We start from the raw sequence: 15549 nt of genomic DNA, 5'->3' as shown, positions 1-15549 counted from the left end.
GCAAGAAGCTTGTGCGGTCCTCCAGAGAAGAGCTTTGTGAGGGGCATTGTGCTCACCCCATGGGAGCCGGGAAGAGCAACTCTAGTTGAGCGTGTCGTTGAGCTACCCTCACTTTCGGGGTAGGTTCTTACAGTGCCCAACGTGCGGGCTTGGCGGGTGATGCCAATTAGCCGCCGAACCACCAAGTGAGCGGTCGATACAACGAGGACTAGCGTGTTGGCAAACACGTGAACCTCAGGAGAAAAATCACCATGTCAACCTTGTTCTTCCCATTGGCTTGCATCCTCATTACACAAGCTTGTAATTACTTTTACATACATTGAGCTTGTGTAGCTTACTAGTTACCTTCTTGCCTGTGTAGCATAGAAGTAGCTCCCTTGCGTGGCTAATTTAGTTTGTGTAACCTTGTTAGTCACATTACTTAGTTTGTGTAGCGAAGTAATTGCGCTCTCTAATTTGGCATTGGTTGCTTGTTATTGAGCATTGTTAGTGAGCATTAGGTGGCTTTGTGCTTTTGCTTACTAGCATGTGTAGGAGCTCCCCTGTTGCTTAAAGTACTAGTGGCATAGGTTTGTGTGACCTTGCTTCTAAAATTGGTTAGGTGAGCTCTAGCTAGCCGGGCACCTTTGTTGATTAATTAGTATCTTTGGAAGGTGCTAGAGAACATAGATAGAGGGGTGTAGTCTTGGCTAGACCGATAGTCTTAATTCCACACTTATTTCAGTTAGCCGACGTAATTAATTTTAGGAAGGACTATTCACCCCCCTCTAGTCCGCCATCTCGACCCTACAAGTGGTATCAGAGCTAGGTCTCTCATTTGTGGTCTTCACTGACCCGAGAGGATGGCGGACTTTGGGCTAGAAGTTGTTTGTGACACACACATTTTTTTATGGCACACACTATGCACGGTGGAAACGTCATATGCTTGATCATTTTCATGATTTGGGTCCCAAGGCATGGTGGATCATTGTTGTTGGTTTTTCTCATGATGCTTTGGATAAGGACAACCTAACCCAAGCACAAGAGGATTGCTTACAGCTTGATCATCGTGCTCTTTATTATTTAACATGTGCTTTACATGATGATGCTTTTAGACGTGTGTGGGACTTGGAGAGTGCTCATGATATGTGGATGGCACTCCAAGCCTTCTATGGTGATTCCTCCACATGGGATGATGGCAAATTCAAAAAGGAGGATGAGCCTAAGAAGGAGGTGCATGAGTGTGTTGAGCATGACCACAACTTGGTGATTGTGGAAGATTGCTCCACCTCATGGTCAAGTGATGACAATGATGATCGATCTACCGCAAGTTCACTTGACAAGGTTGATGATGACGCCACAAGTGTTGCACATGAAGATTCTACCTCAAGCACACTTGATGGTGACCTTGATGATGATGGTTCATGTTCGGGCCATGATTGTGATGCTACTACAAGCTCTTCTCCATCACGACATTGCTTCATGTCACAAGGTGACACCAAGGTATCAAATGATAATGTGGTTGATCATGTTGATTCATATGATGAGCTTATTAGTAGACTTGCTAGCATGACCATGTCTTTAGAAAATGAGAAAGCTAAAACATTGAAATTGGAAAATGAAAACTCATTTCTAAAGAACTCTTGTGAAGAACATAAGAAATTACTTGATGCTTTTAAATCTTCACATGATGAGCTAAACTTGAATCATGAGACACTACTTGTATCTCATGATGAATTATTAGAACAACATGCTTCTCTCATTAAAATGTTTACAAAGAAACTTAAAAATAATGAGAGCTCATCACATGGGTCAATTAATCAATCACATATTGTTGCTAACCCTTGTGATGTAGGCAAGAAGCATGTATCCATCTCTTGTGATGATTTATTAGAAATGCCATGCTCTTCACATATAGATGCTTGTTCTACTTCTATGTCTTGTGAGACTAACCTTTTGAAGGAGAACAATGAGCTCAATGAACAAGTGAAGAAATTGAGCAACAAGTTAGAGAGGTGCTACAACTCTCAAGTCACCTTTGAGCATATGTTGAAGACTCAAAGAAACTTTGGTGACAAGAGTGGAGTCGGCTTTAAGACTAGCAAAGTCAATCATCAAGAAAGCCGCAATGACACAAGTGGCATTGGCTTCAACAAGAGCAAGATCAAGGGCAAAAGATGGGGCAAGAGAAGATATAAAAGAGAAATAAAGAAGCAAGAACAAGAGAAGCTCTCTCATTTCATGTGCTTCAAGTGCCATGAAGTGGGACATCTTGCAAATGGTTGCCCCAATGAACAAAAGCTTAAGTTGAAGAAAGAAGAAGAGAGGCTAAGGCATGTGAAGTGCTTCAAGTGCCGCACTTGGGGTCACCTTACCTCAATGTGCCCAACCAAGCAATTGGTGAAGCAACTAAAAGAGCCTCAACCAAAGCCACAAGTTGAGCAAGAGAAGACACCCCAAGAGCAAATCAAGATCAATCATAAAGATGGTGGTGACTTGATGATGAAGAAGAAGAAAACAAGAAGGGGTGGAAAGGCAATGCATCCAATGCAAACTCAAGATGCCAAGATGATGAGCAAGAATGAAGATGAGAATAAAGATTATGCTCACAGCAAATGCTTCAAGTGTGGAAGTATGGGACACTTTGCCTCTAAGTGTCCTACCAAGCTTGAGAAGAAGGTTCAAGCAATTCATGAGAGGCAAGGCAATGAGAAGCATCACATGAGCAAAGAAGAGAAGGCTCAAGCAAAGAGAAAGTGCTACTCATGCCGGGAAAGGGGACACATGGCACATTCATGTCCCCTAGGTGATATTTCTAAGCCTATTTCAATTGTTGATAATAATATGCTTAGAAAGTATGGTAATGGTACCTCTATGGTTGTTATTGCAAAATATCCCGCTACTCATACTAAGGCATTGCCTAAGTATGTTGCTCCTAACTTGAGAGGACCCAAACTTGTTTGGTACCATCAAAAAGTGGATGATTGTTTGTAGGTACCATCGGCATTGAAAACTTGATTCAATTGATCTCACATTGTTCATCATATGTTGAATCAAGTTATGAAGCTTAGTGCTAATCCAAACCCAATACCAAGTGAAAATTGAGTGAAGTCCAAATGCTATCAACATACAAGTGCTATAATTCAAGTTGTTGGTAATTCATTGGATATATTTGATGACTTGCAAGTGATTGTGTTGAAGCTTGCTAGTTAGATGATCATGAGCTAACCAAGGTATATCTCTTGTTGATCATTTTATTTGGGTGCATATGAGTTGATTGAATTGGATAAATATGCAATGTTGCTTGCTATGAGATGATTGAATGGATAATTGATTAGTAGTCAAGTTGGGATTGATTTGTATTGGATAAGTTCATAAGATAACATTTAGTAAGTGGTTTGAATGGATATATGTCTTATGAAAGTATTCAAACAAGTTAGCTTCAAGTTTGATTCATATTTGATGAAGTATAGCTCAATTGTTGAAATATGTCCTATATTGCAAAATCTGAGCTAGCTGTGATCTTAGCCATGTTTGAGCAATCAACACTTACTGGATTGGCATAAAAATTGGTGTACATGCTCTAGACTTATGGTATAAGATGCTGTAAAATTTTCATGAGAATTAGATAAGAAATGCTTCAGTTTTGGAGTGGATCTTGTCAGCTATAGTGCAACAGTTTTCAGCACGTAGCAGTGGTGGAAGAATTGAAATATGGCAGCAATCTAGAAGTCAAATGAAGATCAAATTTTTACAGCTGCTAGATAACTTAGTAGAGAATATATCCACCAAATTTTGTGGTATTTGGATTTGTACTTTGGAAAATATGTTCATTCCTTTGAAGGGTACAAAATCTGTCAAAAAAGTAACAAATGTTGGATTGATCTAGAGTCACTTTGATTGAAAGGTCCTCAAGTTGGAAACATGTTTACAAGTGTTTGAGGTACCTAAATTTGATTTTGAGATGATCTAGAAGCATGACAAGCAAAGAGTACAAGGCTATTTGATTGTGGAGTGTACTTTGCACACATTCGGTACTCAAATTAAAAGATCAAGATCAAACTCAAGGTGAAGTTGAAGTTTAAGTTCTAGTGACTGTTGGAAATCATTTGGTAGAAAGAAAATGACTTAAACAAGAAGAAAGAAAAGGACTTAAAGAAGGAATCAAGGTTACTCACCAAGTTAAGTCCATCACTTGGATCAATCAATCAAGTCATTTCAAGTGAGTATCAAGAATGATTTTTGGAGAGAGGTCACTTCTCCCTAGTGTAGGGGGTTGCCGCCTATGGTGATCCGAGAAACATTTGAGATGCTTAGTTGAAGCAATCAAAAGGGTTGATCAAGAAAAGCAAGCAACACCCAAAAGAGAGCTAGTCATGATATTTTAAGTGGTATTCTCAAATTGATGCTCTCATGCAAGCAAAGATCAAAAGATAAAGCAAGCCAACCACAACAAGAAAGTGCACTTGATCATAAGTGGTATTCATTTCATATGGGTGAAGAATAAAATTCAACATGGTATCTATTGGTCTTCACCAAGCTTATAATTGGACTCCATATTGCTATTGGAGTAATGAATTGGAATCTATGTGACTATCCTCTACTCCAACATAGCAAAGGTATCATTGTAATGTGCATGATCATTTCATCCCTTACTAGTATACGGTTAGTGCATATAGTACATGCTTTATAGGATCATGCATAACAAATAAAATGCTTAAATTCATAGCCTACCACTATTATTTGAATGATTACTTGATCTAGTGGTTAGTACATGAATTTGTTCATGAGCTAGTGAACCCAAGTACTTGACTCAATTTGGATTGCTAACAAGTGACAAGTACAACATTGGCAAGATAACCCTTGCAAGAGGTGTGAAGAAGCTTGTCATTGGTTTAAACCAGACTTGGAAGCTTAGGCAAATCAATTTAGTTCAAGTCAATCATAGAAGCTCATGATAGTGATAAGAGTACAAGCACAAGACAACAATGCAAATGGATATCTAGTTTGTTTGTTTCAAATGGTATCTAGACTCAAGTATTTTATCAAGAATCTACAAATGATGTCTAGATCAACTCACAAGTGATATCCTATAAGTGGTACTCATGAAGATAGCAAATGTTCAAGAAATGGTTTTTATTGAAAAACCCAACAAGTGGTTCCATACTAGAAGATTCTTTCAAATGATATCACATCTACACATAATATCAATCATGCAAGAAAATGGTTCCACAAGTGATCCTCAACTTTAAGTGATCATCAAATGAAGAATGCATCCCTCACCTACAAGAGCTCAAGTGTATCAAATGGATGACCCATGCTATGACATAGGGGGAGGTGTCACACAAATTGGTATCAAAATCAAAGATCCTATGTGTGGTATCTCAAGAAGCCTTACACATGATACAAGTGGTATGAATTACAAGTGGTATTTACAAATGGTGGCATTCCAACAATCAAGTGATGTCCATAAAAAATGCAAGATTCAAGCCTCAACCATCTACCCCAAACGTATACCTTTGCATCAATGAGAAGCTCACCTTTTATGGAAATTGATGATAAAGGGGGAGAGATTGTATAAAGATATGAAAGCTTCGAGATTGAGACTGTACAAGGGGGAGAGATAAGATATAAAAGCTCAAATAAGTAGAGGTTGGACATGGACATGGACAAAGAGGGAGCAACATTGAAGAAAAGAGAAGGATCAAAATTCTTGGACAAGAGAAGCACACAAGTAGGGCGAGCAAGCTCATGAACTTTGATTGATTGCATTTGATATGTGCATATTCATGTGCTTGCTTGCATTGCATAAGCTTTCAAATTCAATATGCATGCTTGTGTGGTGTATGCTAGTTGTAGAACTTGAATGATGATTTGATAACTAGCATGCATAGGATGATAGCTAGACACTTGGTATGTTTTTCAAGTAATGCTAGTACCTTGCTTTTAATGTTGATCTCACAAGGTATCTAGTGCTTTTATTTTCAAGTGATATCTAGCTAACCATGGTGCTAAGGATAAACTTAAAGGTGCAACTCCGATTGGTACACGCTTCAAAGGTTTATTCTATACACCTTAGCATCATTTAGTAGTAATTACTCTCCCATAATTTTAATCTATGCATATGTGCGAGCTTCAAAATCAAACACTCTAGCACATATGTAGGGGGAGCAAATACTACCATTTTGGGCTTGTGGTACTTGTCCAAAATCATTTTCATATGGTAAAATTGCTTGGGCAAGCAACATGAATCCAAAAGAGCTTAATTTCCATATCTTTGTAGAGTTGTCAACAATTACCAAAAAGGGGGAGATTGAAAGGTCCTCATGTGGTTTTGGTAATTGAGTAACAACCTAGGTGGATTAATTGTGTTTATATGAGATACACAGGTAATTAGTCCACAGGTACATGTGTGTGAGCAACATATGCCATGAAGGTGAAAATGGCTTAGAGATATTGCAAAGCTCACACATGTGATGATGAGGGAGCTCATTGCACATGAGACATGACATTGAGTCATGTGATCAAGGTGGAGAAGATCAAGACAAGACTTGGCTTGATGGATCGGTTGAAAGCGTGAAGGGCAAGTCAGAGGCTTTGGAGTGATGGATCGTGTGGCGGTGAAGCTTGAGCAAGACTTGGCGCCGATGGACGATGGCAACGGTGAAAAGCAAGTGAAGTCAAGATTGATGAACCAATATGATCACGTGATGATATGAAGTGAATCATATCATTGTTGATCATGTTGATGCATGTGTTGCATCAACATTGGAGGAGATGGAATGGAATGTGCAAGGCAAAGGTATAACCTAGGGCATTTCATTTCACCGGTCATAGGTGTGTAGAGAAGTTGATGACCGGGTTTAGGATAGATGGCCGTACTATCAAGAGGGGCAAACTTGTTTGCATATCGGACATCTAGTGCCACTCGAGTGATCTAACTTTGCATCAGCGCTAGGATTGAGTGGCGTGGCAAGTTGAGTGGCTAATCCTTTGGGAAATGTCTGTGAAAAGCTAACACACATACACATGGTGGTGTACACTTGGTGGCGTTGGCATATTTGCAAAGGAGAAGTTAGAGTTGATGTGGATCAACATGGTCATGTAACGAAGGCGAGAGGGGTTTGAAACTCCACCGGCGCCCTATATAGAAAAGAGAGGTCCCACAGAGTGGACCAGACTCTGGTCACACAGTGACCGGACGCTGGGTTCCAGCGTCCGGTCAGTGATGGCAGACAGCATGTAGGCGCAGCATTCGGTCAGTGATGGCAGACAGCATGTAGGCGTCGGTCATTGACCGGATGCTGGCGCTGGAAGTGATCGGACACTGACTGTGTGCGTCCGATCAGGGTGACGTGTGATGACGCAGGCAGAGCAGAGAAGCTAGAAGTGACCGGACGCTGGTGTTGCGTCCGATCGCGACCGACCGGACACGTCTGGTCATGTCTGGTACCTTACTAGAAACGACCGGACGCTGGGGTTGCTGTGTCTGGTCAGTTCAAGCTATTGCGTCTAGTCGATAGATGACCATTTAGATCAAGCAAATAGTATTTGAAGCAGGGGACACGTGGCGTGCATCGCATGACCAGACACTGAGGTCCAGCGTCCGGTCGATCGGACCGGAGCGTCTGGTCATCCCGACTTTTACCCAGTGAAGGGGTAACGGCTCTATTTGTTCATGGGGTGATAAATAGAAGCCATGGTCGGCCTTGGGCCGACAGCTGAGCACACTAGAGCCTTGGTGGCTTGTGTAGTTGTGCTTGGGAGCCCTCCATCTCACATATACTTGATAGTGATCATTCGATTGTGTGAGAGAGCGATTCTAGTGCGATTGCATCGTGAGGTTGCATCGAGTGGCACTAGGTGATCGAGTTGCAAGCCGGTGGTGCTTGTTACTCTTGGAGGTTGCCACCTCCTAGACGGCTTGGTGGTGGTCTCCATTGAAGCCCGCAAGAAGCTTGTGCGGTACTCCGGAGAAGATCTTTGTGAGGGGCATTATGCTCGCCCTGCGGGAGCCGCGAAGAGCAACTCTAGTTGAGCGTGTCATTGAGCTACCCTCACTTTCGGGGTAGGTTCTTGCAGTGCCTGACGTGCGGGCTTGGCGGGTGATGCCAATTAGCCGCCAAACCACCAAGTGAGCGGTCGACACAACGGGGACTAGCGTGTTGGCAAACCCGTGAACCTCGGGAGAAAAATCACCGTGTCAACCTTGTTCTTCCCATTGGTTTGCATCCTCGTTACACAAGCTTGTAATTACTTTTGCATACATTGAGCTTGTGTAGCTTACTAGTTACCTTCTTGCCTATGTAGCATAGAAGTAGCTCCCTTGCGTGGCTAATTTGGTTTGTGTAACCTTGTTAGTCACATTACTTAGTTTGTGTAGCTAAGTAATTGCGCTCTCTAATTTAACATTGGTTGCCTTGTTATTGAGCATTGCTAGTGAGCATTAGGTGGCTTTGTGCTTTTGCTTACTAGCATGTGTAGGAGCTCCCCTGTTGCTTAAAGTACTAGTGGCATAGGTTTGTGTGACCTTGCTTCTAAAATTGGTTAGGTGAGCTCTAGCTAGCCGGGCACATTTGTTGCTTAATTAGTATCTTTGGAAGGTGCTAGAGAACATAGATAGAGGGGTGTAGTCTTGGCTAGACCGATAGTCTTAATTCCGTACTTATTTCGGTTAGCCGACGCAATTAATTTTAGAAAGGACTATTCACCCCTCTCTAGTCCGCCATCTCAACCCTACACAAGTGCCTGATGAGTTAAAAAGGTTATTCACAAGTCAGGCAGATAATGATGCAAAATATTTTAGGAAAAACATCTGGTACTTCAACTCTCATTTCTCTTTCACGAGCCTTGGAGTAACCGTGGATTGAAAAGTTGCCACTACAGCAGGGACAGGTATATATACATTTCGTGTGCATGGAGTCTTGTACCATCGCTTGGACCATTTGGTTCTAGGTTCTAAAGGGCCTCGCCACTTGCAACTCTACTTTTATGATATGGAGGATGATAGTTTGGCGCATAGAAAAAAGAGATCTCCTGACCTAGATATCAATATTGTCAGAACTGTGATGCGAATCATGGAAGGCCACCCATATGTAGAGACCTTTAACGGAGTTGGAGCAATTTCAAATCTTGATGACTATGTAATTGAGCTCAATACTAATGTCACGCCAGACGAGCGAAGGTACACATGTTCAGAAATATGTTTGTGTATTACTAAATGTTTTTATTCTACACAAAATATTTGATTTATTTATATTACTAAATGTATATAATATATGTTCCTTTGCTGAAAACAAGGTACAATGCACCCACGACATCACAGGTGGCAGCTATCTGGTCAAATGGCAATGATCCCCAAAGATGTTTTGATAGAAGTGTGCTTGTGTATGCTAGAGGGGATCGCCCGAGCTATATCAAAGCATATCATGGATGCTATGATCCATTGGCATATCCGTTATTTAACCCTAAGGGGGAAACTGGCTGCAATAAATTTATGCTATACAATGATACTGTCGGTGCAGAAAGTGACCAACAAGTAAATATTTGTAGTTTTACCGTACGTTGTGATTGGAGGTGGCCTATCACTCAATGACACAGAGTTTATACTGGTTCAGGCAACGTGCCCTACGTCTAGTTTGAGTCGGTCGGTGACTTTATTCCTGAGCCCAGGTGCTCGAAGTTTACAGTGGGGTTACAAACGAGAAGGAGAAAGATGGGGTGCACGAGAGGTCCAGTCAGCTCCGGTCGGAAGGGCCAAGAGTGATAGGAGCTCCTCTATGAGCTAAGTGTTCAAGCGTGTGCTTGAGGTCCAAACCTAGCGGTTATGTGGTTGTGAGCTAGTGAACTTGATCAATCTGGATTAACTCGTATGAACTTGAATCAACTTAGTCTCTTGGGAGAGAGCGCATCCCTTTTTATAGATAAAGGGGATGGCCTTACAAGTGAGAGGGAGAGAGTTCGTATGCTTCTAAGTCTTGTTGCCCACACCGGCAGGTATAGGAGGATGGTAGGCACCCACAACACTGTTGGATGTCGGTTGTATGTGTGAGGTTACGTCGTCTTGTTTCGAGTATGGCAGATGTCGGCACCTGCATATACTGTTGATGCTCAGAGGCATGTGAGGAGTCTCACCATGTTCACTTGGTACGATAAATTCTGGCGCCCGCAACACTGTAGAGGAAAATGTCGGTGCCTACAATACTGTTTGTATCAAGGCGGTTACAGAGTATTGTTCCTATAGGTGATAGGGTACGGTCCTTGGTATCATGGTTTGACTTGAGCGCCTTGCCTTGCATTGTCCGTTCGTTCCCTGATCCGTTCTGGGCGGGCGTCCCCGGTCGGTTGGTCCTAGTCGGCTCTGGTTGTGCCAGTCGGAGAAGAGCAGTGAGTAGGGTCTTTGCATACCTTGGTCGGAGACATGGGGTCGGAGTCGGATGTAGTGCTTTGCTAGGCCTTCCGGTCGGAGAGACCGTCTAGAGGCGCTGGAGACCGAAGTGAGCACTCCGATCGGAGAGGTGGGCCAGAGTCGACAAGTGGGCGCTGTTCCTCCTCGGCCTGACCTTCCGATCGGTGACTGGACCGCCAGCCCATGAGTTGTGCGCTGGCCGAGCCTTTGCGGGGAAGCCGGTCAGCGTGGGACTCCGGGTTTATGAACCCGACAGGAGCACCCGAGCCCCTGGGTGATTCGGGCATAATCGTCTAGGGTTTTTTGTCTCAACGGCGTGTGCGCGCGAGCGTACCTGCGGGTGTAGTCCCCGGGCGGTTTGGGTAGAATCGTCTAGGGGTGTTTGTTTAGCGGGCGTGTGTGCGTGTTTTTCAGTCAAGACGAAGTCATCGACCAAGGCATCGTTGCGCAGTCGAGGCGGTTAGTTTCGAGGGATTGGGTGAGACAGAGCTTGCGGGTCCTGGCGTCGGTGCGCGCCATGGGACCAGGTGAGGCAGTTAGTCTTAGGGATCGGATGAGGTAGAGCTCGTGGATCCTAGCGTCGGTGCGCGCCATGGGATCGGTCGAGTCGGAGTCGTGGATCCTGGCCCTGGTGCAGCCCACGTAGCCGAGGCAGTTATTTTTTGGGATCGGGCGAGGCGACAAGGCGGTGCTCGTGGATCCTAGCATCGGTGCAGCCCACGCAGCCGAGGCAGTTAGTTAGTTAGTTTAGGGATCGGGCGAGGCGGCAAGGTGGTGCTCGCAGATCCTAGCATCGGTGTAGCCCGCGTAGCCGAGGCAGTTAATTAGTTAGTTTAGGGATCGGGCAAGGCGGTGCTCGCGGATCCTAGCGTCGGTGCAGCCCGCGCAGCCGAGGTAGTTAGTTTAGGGATTGGGTGAGGCGGCAAGGCGCTGCTCGCGGATCCTAGTGTCGGTGAAGCCCGCGCAGCCGAGGCAGTTAGTTAGTTTAGGGATTGAGCGAGACGACAAGGCGGTGCTCATGGATCCTGGCGTCGGTGCAGCCCACGCAGCCGAGGCAGTTAGTTAGTTAGTTTAGGGATCGGGCGAGGCGGAGCTCGCTGATCCTGGCGTCGGTGCGCGCCGTGGGATCGGGCGATTCAGAGTCGTGGATCCTGATGGGGCGAGTTCGGGGTCGCAGACCCAGGCGTTTTGTGTCTTGAGCCCCCGAGCCCCGTTGGGCTTTAGTAGGGGTCGGTTTGAGTTGTGTGCGTTACCCTGTCCTCGGTTCCTCACAACCGGAGGAGCTGAGTTTTGTCGCTTGTCCCGATCGCTCGGGCTCGAGTGACGCGCTCGATGAGTTCGCTAACGGGTATGATCGAGTGAGAATCCGAGTCTGTCATTCATGATGGGGTCGGCATAGCCCTCTTGTGACATTCCACTGCTCCTTTACCTGCAACCCGGCAGATGCCTGGGTCGTTCCGGAGACCGACCCGGGTGGCCTAATGGCCTCCCCTCGATGGAGATTCTATGGGCTTGGCGAGAGGTTCAGGATCGAATGAGAAGGTTGAGATGACCCTATCTGCTAGACTGGGCGAGGGCCGCACGTGGCTCATCTACGTTTTTCTCCCCTGGCTCTTTTGTTGCTCATGTCGAATGAGGCAACTGCCGCTTCGTGACGCAACACGGAGCGTTGTGATGCATTTCGCTGCACGTGCGATGCTTAGTTCCCGAGCCCCCGGGCGGTTCAGGGCCCAAATCGTCCGGAAGACAGGCGTATGGAATGAATGCGTGTATGGATGTATGAAATGATTATAAAGAAATAGAGGGGGTATGCCAACACCGCGCGGCGAGTGGATGGCGTGGTGGAGTCCGCGGACGACGAGGTGGATGCGGCCACGACCGCGGTCTGGTGAGGTGCCGATTCAGAGTGAGTGAGGAGTGGGGAAAACTGTTCCCTGGGTGCCTGGGCCGCCCGTCCGCAGGCCCAGCGAGGAGGCCGCCGGACGCGCGCGGATCGGCCGGACGTCCTCACCCAATCAATATCGAACTACCAAAAGAGGTGCGGGAACTGAACGAGGTTAGCAAGTATGCCAACTATCCAGACAGCGCCACGCACTAGCTCGTCACTGCGATCACACACACAGTGCACAAGTTCTTTCTAATCCTGCAGCATGCCCATGCATGCCGTATGCATCTTGGTTGAGGGGCTCACGGCGTACACGTGAGCACAATGAATACGTGTACCTCGAGTTCGTGCATACGGATGGCATGCACTGGGTCACGAGACGAGATAACTACTCTACCTACCTACCTCCAGCATAGGATGTGGCCATGGCATATTTGCATGGCACTATGGCAGGGGCTTGGCTTCACGTACCAATGTAGGAGAGGAGTAGGAGTACCATGTACCTGTGAGTGGGCGCGCAATCCAGTAGATGGCATCGCTGGCAGAACTTAACGAACCATCCGTGTTCTTTTACCACCACACCATCGCAGCCGCAGCATAAGACAAGATTACATCACAGTAATTACTTGTTGAGTTTTAGCTAGGGCCCTTTGGAGTGGAGGATAAATACAAAAAAAAAATCCGTAAGGATTTAGTTCTTGTAGCATCCTTTGATTTATATATAGGATTAGGTCATAGGAAGACTAAGGACCTATTTGGGTGATGCGGTTTTTGAAAACTGTAGTAACACAAAACTGTGGTTTTATAAGCTAAAGACACACAAAACCATAGTTTAAAAAAAAGAGGTCATGAGTGGAGTTTCTAAAATTCTAAAAAGACTAAAGTTTTGACAAAACATTGGTTTTTGAGACCGCAAGATTTGTTGCATCCAAACACCTAGTAGCTTTTAAAAACCAAAGTGTTTTTATAAAACCATAGTATTTCTCCAATACTTCAAAAATACTTTGCATCCAAACAGAGCCTAAAACGTATTTGGTACAGATTCTTGCAAAAGTGTTTTAGGAGATGAATCCAAATATGCTAGAGTCTGATTAATAAGATTTTTTCTTAAAAATTATATTAATAAAAATATGTTTCAAAAAATATATTTTTAGGCAAAGAACAACTTAAATACTCCCTCTATCCTAAAATATAAAAGATCCAATTTTGTCTAAAGTCAAACTATAGTAGCTTTAACCAAGTTTATAGAAAAGAAGAGAAATATGTGACCTCAAATTAGCTTAATTGGATACATTATGAAATGTATTTTTTTCCATATATCTCTTTGATATGGTAGATCTTAGTACTTTTCTTTATAAATTTGGTCAAACTTAATATAGTTTGACATAGGACAAACTTGAATCCCTTATATTTTATTGCACTAAAAATGATTATAACTAAAAAATAAAATTAGTAGCACATACGGGAGGGAAGAGAAACAGAAAAGAATCGGTGTGAAACCACACTCCGGACGATTCAGGAGGCCTGGCAAAATATATGAAACCTTTCTTGGCTGAAACGTTTCGCTCGTAACCCATTTGGCGTCGTTTCACATGATTCTTGGAGAATCAGAATCAATTCGATCTCCTAAAGGAAAATTTCTTTTTCCTCTGTTTTCATAGAACAATACTATCTTTGTCCCTCAATAAATCATTTCATAGACTTATCTTAAGTCAAACTTTTTTATGTTTAATCGAAATTTATAGAAAAAGTATAAAAAAATATGACATCAAATGAGCACATTATAAAAATATAGTTTATGATGTATCTCAATATAATACTAATTTAGTGTCATAAATCTCAATGCTTCTTTTTTTAAAAATTTGGTCAAACCGACTTAAGACAATTTTGGGAATTGATTTATTCAGAGACAAAAGGAGTAGTTGGAAAAAGAATCCACTTATACCTCATGAGAAATAACTTGTGCACAAGAAACAATGACAAGCAATGAATTAATGGCTACAGTTGGCGCCTAATCAAGCAGGTGCTCTCCATCGACATTTTATTAGGGCACCTCAAACAATTAGCTCTAAGCTAAATGTGCCACATGGAGGAGAGAGAGGTCAAAAATCTTTGAGGTAGCGCGAAGAGAAGAGCTAAGTTTTTTTTGTGTATCCTAATGGCTAATGTATAATGTATAATGTGGCAGAACCGCTCGAAATAACACGCTTACGGAGGTGCTCGTCTTCCACCAGACACTAAGCATCCCGAAAGCAACCTACAACGGACGGTATCCGTCGGGCACACCCCAAGAGAGAACCCGAAAGATTCACATTTTTCCCAAGGATCCAATAATGAGAATGACTTACAATATAGGTCCATTTTATACATCAAAGTTTCTTAAAAGTACATTATTACAATACCAAATATCAGAGTGCGTAATGATAAACAGCGGAATTTAAAATAAACATCTAGCGATAAGAACGAGGATCCATCTGAGCCCACCAGAAGAATCCTCCACACAAAGGTACTTCTCATGCATCACCTGCAACAGGGGTAAATAAACCCTGAGTACATAATGTACTCGCAAGACTTATTCGACAAGTGGGAATAATTTCCCGACTCCAAGGAATATGAGAAGTTTTATGGTTTGCTAGTTTTCTTTTAGCGGAAAGCAATACTAATAGTGAGTCCTTATTTATGTTATTATTATCAGCCGTATTAAGTTATTATCTATCCAGTCTATATAAGCACATGTTCTACTTTCAAGCAAGAGTTGAGCAATCAGTTCCATTTCATCATCTTCCATCTTTTAGTTCTTACTACGGTGCTAGACCACAGACAAGCCGTACCGGATTTCCCGACGATTCGCGAACCAATGTGCCCAGCTGGGTGCCCCGAAGACACACACCCCGCTTGTACCCTAGGCACAAGCAGGACCAACCCATCACTCTCCTATCCTAGGTGTCTAGGTCCCCGTCCAAACTTAGACTCTAAGCCCTCACTCCTGAGTCCCGGACTCAGTGCGGTGCAAGGACCTCCACCATATCCGCCTTCAATCAGTCGGTCCAAAAAGAGCCGGATCCACGACAAGAGAGCAATAAGTCTTCCCTGCACCCATACCCAAGTATGTGCTCGGGACAATAGATCTGTGACTTGCCTAGAAACTTATGCAACGACCGGTCCTTAATCGACACAGACAGGGAAAAAGTGTAACCAAGCTATGCCCTGTTGGCCGCAGGACACAACCCTTTACACCCACCAAAACCCAACCATATCCCTGCTCGGTCACCATTTT

At 43.8% G+C, this 15549-nt stretch overlaps 1 pseudogene; it reads left to right on the top strand.

Annotated features, from left to right (window-relative positions):
• Positions 1 to 15549, top strand: part of LOC136515273 (uncharacterized) — a 59979-nt pseudogene that overhangs the window by 17512 nt on the left and 26918 nt on the right.

The sequence above is a fragment of the Miscanthus floridulus genome, chromosome 17 (genome assembly GCF_019320115.1).
Source record: "Miscanthus floridulus cultivar M001 chromosome 17, ASM1932011v1, whole genome shotgun sequence".
Lineage (NCBI taxonomy): Eukaryota > Viridiplantae > Streptophyta > Magnoliopsida > Poales > Poaceae > Miscanthus > Miscanthus floridulus.
This window is presented reverse-complemented; position numbering and strand designations above follow the sequence as displayed.